The 6,846-nt window shown below is 34.6% G+C and overlaps 1 non-coding gene across 1 annotated transcript; it reads left to right on the top strand.

Annotated features, from left to right (window-relative positions):
• The first annotated feature begins 4,849 nt into the window (after positions 1-4,849).
• TRNAY-GUA (transfer RNA tyrosine (anticodon GUA)) lies at positions 4,850-4,944 on the top strand. The gene is made up of 2 exons: positions 4,850-4,886; positions 4,909-4,944. It is a non-coding gene; the product is annotated as a tRNA-Tyr (tRNA).
• The last annotated feature ends 1,902 nt before the right edge of the window (positions 4,945-6,846 follow it).

Raw genomic sequence — 6,846 nt, 5'->3', positions numbered from 1 at the left:
GAAAAGGAGATACACACCGCAGAACCGTATATTCCAGAACCCAATCGAATAGAAGTGGAAGCCGCTATAAAGAAATTAAAGAAACACAAATCTCCGGGTGTAGATGAAATTCCGGCTGAGTTAATTTTAGCTGGAGGCGAAAAATTGTGGAACAAGATACACAAACTCATTCTCCTTATCTGGAACAAGGAAGAATTGCCACAAGAGTGGAAAGAGTCAATCATTGTTCCAATTCACAAGAAAGGCGACAAAACTGACTGTAATAATTATCGAGGCATTTCTCTTCTGTCAACATCCTATAAAATCCTTTCAAATATTCTGTTAGCAAGATTGACCCCATACGCAGATGAAATTATTGGAGATTATCAGTGCGGATTTAAACGAAATCGGTCAACTATCGACCAAATATTTACCATTCGCCAAATACTCGAAAAGAAGTGGGAATACAATACCCCGGTACATCAACTATTTATTGATTTTAGAAAGGCTTACGACTCGGTTAGGAGAGAAACGTTATACAACGTTCTTACAGAGCTTGGAATACCGAGAAAGCTAATTAGATTAATTAAGATATGTTTAAGTGAATCCCAAAGTAAAGTCCGGGTAGGAAAATTTTTGTCCACGAGCTTCCACGTCGAAAATGGCCTGAAACAAGGAGATGCGTTGTCGCCATTATTATTTAACTTTGTGCTGGAATACGCCATAAGGAAAATCAAAGATAGCAACCAGGGCCTAGAGTTGAACGGCATTCACCAGGTTATGGCATATGCTGATGATGTAAATTTAATAGGGGATGATAGGAGAACAGTAGAAAGAAATGCAGAGATCTTATTAAACGCTTGCAGGAACATGGGTTTAGAAGTAAATGCAGAGAAAACTAAATACGTGGAAGTGCGTCGGGACCGTAATACGGCAAATTGTGGAGGCGTTAAAATATTAAATAATACTTTTGATAAAGTGGATACTTTCAAATATTTAGGATCAATATTAACAGACGAAAATCATATTCACGAAGAAATTAAATGTCGATTAAAAGCAGGGAATTCGTGTTACTATTCGGTTCAAAATCTCTTGTTGTCGCGAATTCTGTCGAGGAATTTGAAGCTTAAAATATATAAAACGATAATCATGCCTGTTGTTCTGTATGGTTGCGAAACATGGTCGCTTACTCTGAGGGAAGAACATAGACTGAAAGTATTTGAGAACAGGATCCTGAGAAGAATATTCGGACCCAAGAGGAATGAGAATGGGGAATGGCGGAAGCTTCATAACGAGGAACTACATAGTTTATACGGTTTACCCAACATTGTTAGGGTCGTCAAGTCTAGGAGGCTTAGGTGGGCAGGTCATGTAGCTAGAATGGAAGAAAGCAGAAACGCTTTCAAAGTCTTGACTGGTAGACCCATAGGAAAACGACCATTAGGAAGACCTAGGCGCAGATGGGAGGATAATATTAAGATGGATCTCGCAGAGATAGGAATACAAAGTAGAAACTGGATGCAATTAGCTAAGGATAGAAGTCAGTGGAGAGCTTTTGTGAACGCGGTACTGAACCTCCGGGTTCCATAGGCCATAGAGTTAGTTAGAGTTAGTTAATCTTTACCATAATACGAATGATTGAAAGAGATTATTAGACAATAAAGATTTACTGGAATAACCATTACAAGTGTGAGCTTTTGGTTGTATAGGAGAGGGAAAACATTCCTCACTTTAACAAATATTTATTATATGTACATATTGTAGTTACTTAACTTTTTACTTCAAATTAACGCTTAACAGGTTTGTTCCGTGCATTTACTCCTATTTCTTTTTCAAATTGCATTTTTTGGGAGGAGGAAGAAAACTTGACTAACTCCGAACCTTAACCTTGTGGTGAACATAAGAAAATATAGTAAAGAGTATAGAGTATATATATGAGAGATGTGTTAGAAGAGCAATGACGCTGGCAACACTGTCCGTGAACCAGCTGTTCGTGGCTAAGCGTTAGCGTACACGCCTTTGGAGGGAGAGAACCGGCTTCGATTCCCGGCCTGAGCCCATGTGGTTCAGATTTCACGTTAATCAGTAGGTCAACCTCTCATATAGCCTCGCTGCTGAAAGGGACGTTAAACTCAAAATCAACTCAACTCAGCTATGCACTTTCGGTGTATTTGGTTGGTCAATAATCATTTATCTTCTACGGTGAAGAGAAGATAAATCCCATTTATTCGAGATATAAGAGAAACTCCATACCTTATAGGTAAACTACATTCTACGATAACGGCGAGCAATGTGACCCGTTTCTTCTAGAAAATGAAAACTTAGAAAGCAACCATAAAATGGTAAATATGATCAATGGGTAAAATGAACGGCATATATTTACGTTTTCTTGGAAAAATGGTCACATATGGCATTTTGCCACCAGCTTCCCATCTTTAATAATGATTTATGACTGATAACGAAAGTGTCTGAATATATGTTTTAAGAGCATGACTTAAAATATTGTAGTTGCATCAAGTTTGCAAATTTAAGTTGAGAAAATTTATTTAAGCTTATTTGGAATTGACGAAAAGTTCTGCTAACTACATAATTAAGAAAAACACTTCTCTAGGTTGGTTATTGTTGTAAATATAAAAGTAGGATGGGCGTTACTGTTAAGATTATGTGTGTTATTGTTATGAGTATATATGGCATCATTAGGAGAAAACAAAGGCGCCATAGAAACTATGTAATGTACCATTTAGCATTATTTTCTTTTTAAGTATACAATACATAAATTATTATTATAATTAAGTATTCTGCCTTTTGGCAGGTTCTGAGACTAATGAGTTTTTTTATTTATTTAAAGGTTTAGACCTGGAAATATTCCTTCCACGTTTCTAGTTCTTCAGCTTCCTCTTTTAACTCCCAATATTTTCTTCTATTCTTCAAATCATCCATCAGTTGTAATCTTCTTCCTATTCCTCGCTTTCCTTCCATCTTTACTTCTATGGTGGTAGGAAGAATACAATTTCTTCGCAAGATGTGTCCATTCCAATTGACCTTACTACGAAGAATGATGGCTAAAAGCATACTCTTTTCTTATCCTTTTTAAAACATCTTCATTTGTTGCTCTTTCATTGTCCATTTCATCTTCTCCGTCTTCTTCCAACACCACATTTCGAAGCTCTCTAAATATTTCTTCTCTAACTTTCGCAAGTCTCTAAAACAATTTTCAATATTTCAGGAGAATAAAAGCTATCAATATTTATTGGCAACGAACGACATGCCTTTTTGCGCCATACAAATCCGTTTCTCTCAATTTTATCAAAAAACTGCGCTTAAAATTTACCATTAAAAGCATGTAATTTCCTTCAGCTCATGTCATTCATCGATTCGCACATGTCTCATCTTTCTACAATATTATAATTGACCAAAAACAACAGTGAGCTACTTACAATTTTGTGCAATATCTCCTTAACCATACTTGTGTACTGTTGTCTTGCCACGGTTATAATGAAAAGCTTGATGAAAATAGGCTTCAGCATAAGTTAAGTGAACTTAGAGATATGTTAATCGTACTCCTTTTTTTTAAGTTTACAAGTGAGTTTCATTTCACAGTGTACACTACATTAGATTTCTTAACTATGGGAATTCAATCTTTAAACTTCAAACAATACATCTATAATTACTGGTTGCAATAGATTAATAATATCAAAGATGGAACATGTTCCTTGGATGCTGAATCCATATCAGAAAACCATTACTTACTATGCCTTACTGTTTTGTTCTATGGTAACAAAGGTTCAAACCAGAAATACTAAATTTTCCCTATCTTTGGTTTGAATAAATGGTTAAGGGAGGAGATAGAGACTACCCTTGAAAAGCAAAATTTATTGCAAGAAAAAAATATATATCTCGATATCTCTTACTATTTTTGCTCTACGGAAATCCGTACTATTGAAACAACAAGTAGTAATAAATTACAACTACTCTCGGTTTTGGAACATTGTTGCGGATTGTGATAGTATCGATTGCAGAAACCCGTATCGCGATATGGTTTGGAAACTTAAAATACTGTTTTTCTTCGATTTTCTTCGAAAACTACGCACGAGAATTGATACTCATTAATATTTTTTTTTCAATTGACATTTTTCCCTACCTAATTTTTACATTATTGTAGAAATTATTTTACTTTTGGTCAGTGTTAGGTGTCCTTGAAAAGAAAGAGGAACATTGTACTTGAACCTACTTAGAAACAAACGAGTATTACTTTGATTGCTGCTGAGAATGGGATCTTTAGATTAATACCTGCTTAAAGGAATCCTACTCCGACGTACTGTCCACATAATACATCAATGTTTCTCAGTAACTTACTCTAGAATACTGGAACAAAATTATTTCCCTTTGATTATCTCCACAGGAAATATATTTCAGAATACAGTTTATTAGTTCATTTGTTAGACTCAACGTGCATTTTTTTTTTAAATTTAGATACTCTTAAATAAAAATGAAGGACCCTACATAGAGAGTTTACAGCGTTATGTTAAGTGTGTGCTTAACTGACGTGTGATGCAAACGTCCGTATTTAGAAACATGTTAGTGAAGTTAACAACAATTTACATATATCTAAACCAACCAGCGACGACCTAACCACAGGGTTTTTCAAAGAATTGGAGAAACCAATAGAAGCGAGAATAGGTCTCTCTCACCTGTGAAAACGTTGTGGAACTATACCGGACTTTCCAGTTTTCTCATAGCGGCTCATATAAGTGTGCTACTGGAGATGTTTCCAATTTTGTAGAGTGTGCTCGTAAAACGTTACGTGATTACAATCTCTCGTACATACCTACAAATAGTCTGGAATCTTACAAGAAGAGAAACACAACTTCCTCTGGTAGCTCAGTTGGTAGAGCGGTGGACTGTAGTTGGCTTTGAAATAAGGCAGTTATCCATAGGTCGCTGGTTCAAATCCGGCCCGGAGGAGCTCACTTTTAAACTTTTCTAAATTCGTGAGTAGAAATATTAGTAGGGCAATCCAAAAGCATAATAGCAATTTAGACATATGGTTCGTACCTTAAACATGATTGCGGTTGTCTAAGGGTCCAGAAGGTGCTAATTTTAGTAGCATAATTTTGGAAAATAAAGGATAATTTAAAATATATAGCACAATTCTTGGAAAATTCTATTAGAACAATTCCTGGAAAATTCTGTTTAACTGCAAGTTTAACATACTGCATTAATATTTTTTAAACCAATATTTACAATGCAAAATCATTGAGAACATAAAAATGCAACAATGAAAATTTTATTTAATTTCTGTAAATTTTTCGGTGTAATCCTTTGATGTGGAGAAAAGAAAAAAGGAAACGTAGAAAACTTTCCACCAACAATGAATAGTACACAGGAACTCCACACTGTATTTTTATGTGAACCACCTGAACTTGGGCACTTTCTGTACTTTTTGGCGGCATTTTTACTTTCCCTTTCTGTATATATGCACATCTAAGGCACATTTAAGTGGTAGAAAAAATTGACTCGAGTAAGGCATATCTTTTTACAGTGCAATAAGTAGAAAATAAATTAAATATGAAAGAAACTGGTTACATAAAATATTAATAAATAGATCAAGATATTAGAATATTAAAGGTATAGTAAATATTATACATTATACATGATTAATGTAAAACAATGATTTAAATTAACAATAAAGCATAATAAAGCATAATTTTAAAAAATAAAGCATAATTAAACAAAAAAATAAAGCATAATGTGGGTTGATCTAATTATTAGTATAATTCTATTCGCGTTATATGGGATCAAATGCTCGAATTATTTCCATCGATGGAGCAGAATATTTCTGTAGACATTTCAATTGTTCACCTAATACATGTTAAGAATTCTCACTACAAGAGCAAAGAAGTTTCTTCTACGTGCGACATCCGTGTTTGATCCCCGTGTAGCTCATGTGGTTTGAATCCCGCAGTGTTTGTGTGTACCGTTGTTAGATATCCAACAAATATAACCAGATCCTGGGGTGCTCAAGTTAACTTTGGAGGGGTCATCCCCCTCCATGCTTCATAGATGCTTCCCTAATATATCCATACGATACGTTCGAATTTTGTGCGAACTCAAAGGAATTATGTATGAAAGATACAGAAGAGAGAACTCAAAATATTGACCACAGTAACGCTTTGACGCATTTCCTAGTAATGAATAAATAAAACAATTACCATGCTGAACACATATAATTAATTCTGGGAATAATTGGAATAAAGTGTGAGATTTTACGATAGGCAACCCATTTAACAATTTCACTTCTTAGAAAAAAATACTTAATGGTAATTTCAATAATATCAAAAACTAAACTTAAGCCATCCATAAAAAGGTTAATAGTTATTTAACTGCTTTAGTACAAATTCTTTACTACTAAAAATTTATTCATTAATAAGTAAGCTAATCCTAAATGAATAAATGAAATTTGCTAGAGGGTGGATACGATGAGGAGATTGTATGATTTATTGTACTGGCAAAATCTCTGGTTTTGAAGACTAACGTTATCTAGTCAGAAAAATGTAATATATAGCACTTAGGTCAAATAAACTGAAATCAAGAATCGAACCCGGTTTCCCACCAAAAGCTTTATTTGGGGAGAGCAGGGTCAATTTGAGAAAAAACATGATTTTTTCATAAATTTCTTACGAACATACTACTAAAATACGCCCCCTCCAGCAAAATCTAAAATGTTGTTACTGATCCCCACATTGAAAGCTGGCGCGTTTCGCATTTTGCAAAGTGAGTGCTCGTAAATCGTTACGCAATTACAATCTCCAGTATATAGTATACATTCACACAGTTTGCAATCTTACAAGGATTCGAAAGTAACTT

This window comes from Thermobia domestica, chromosome 13, assembly GCF_964235325.1.
Source record: "Thermobia domestica chromosome 13, izTheDome1.hap1.1, whole genome shotgun sequence".
NCBI lineage: Eukaryota > Metazoa > Arthropoda > Insecta > Zygentoma > Lepismatidae > Thermobia > Thermobia domestica.
This window is presented reverse-complemented; position numbering and strand designations above follow the sequence as displayed.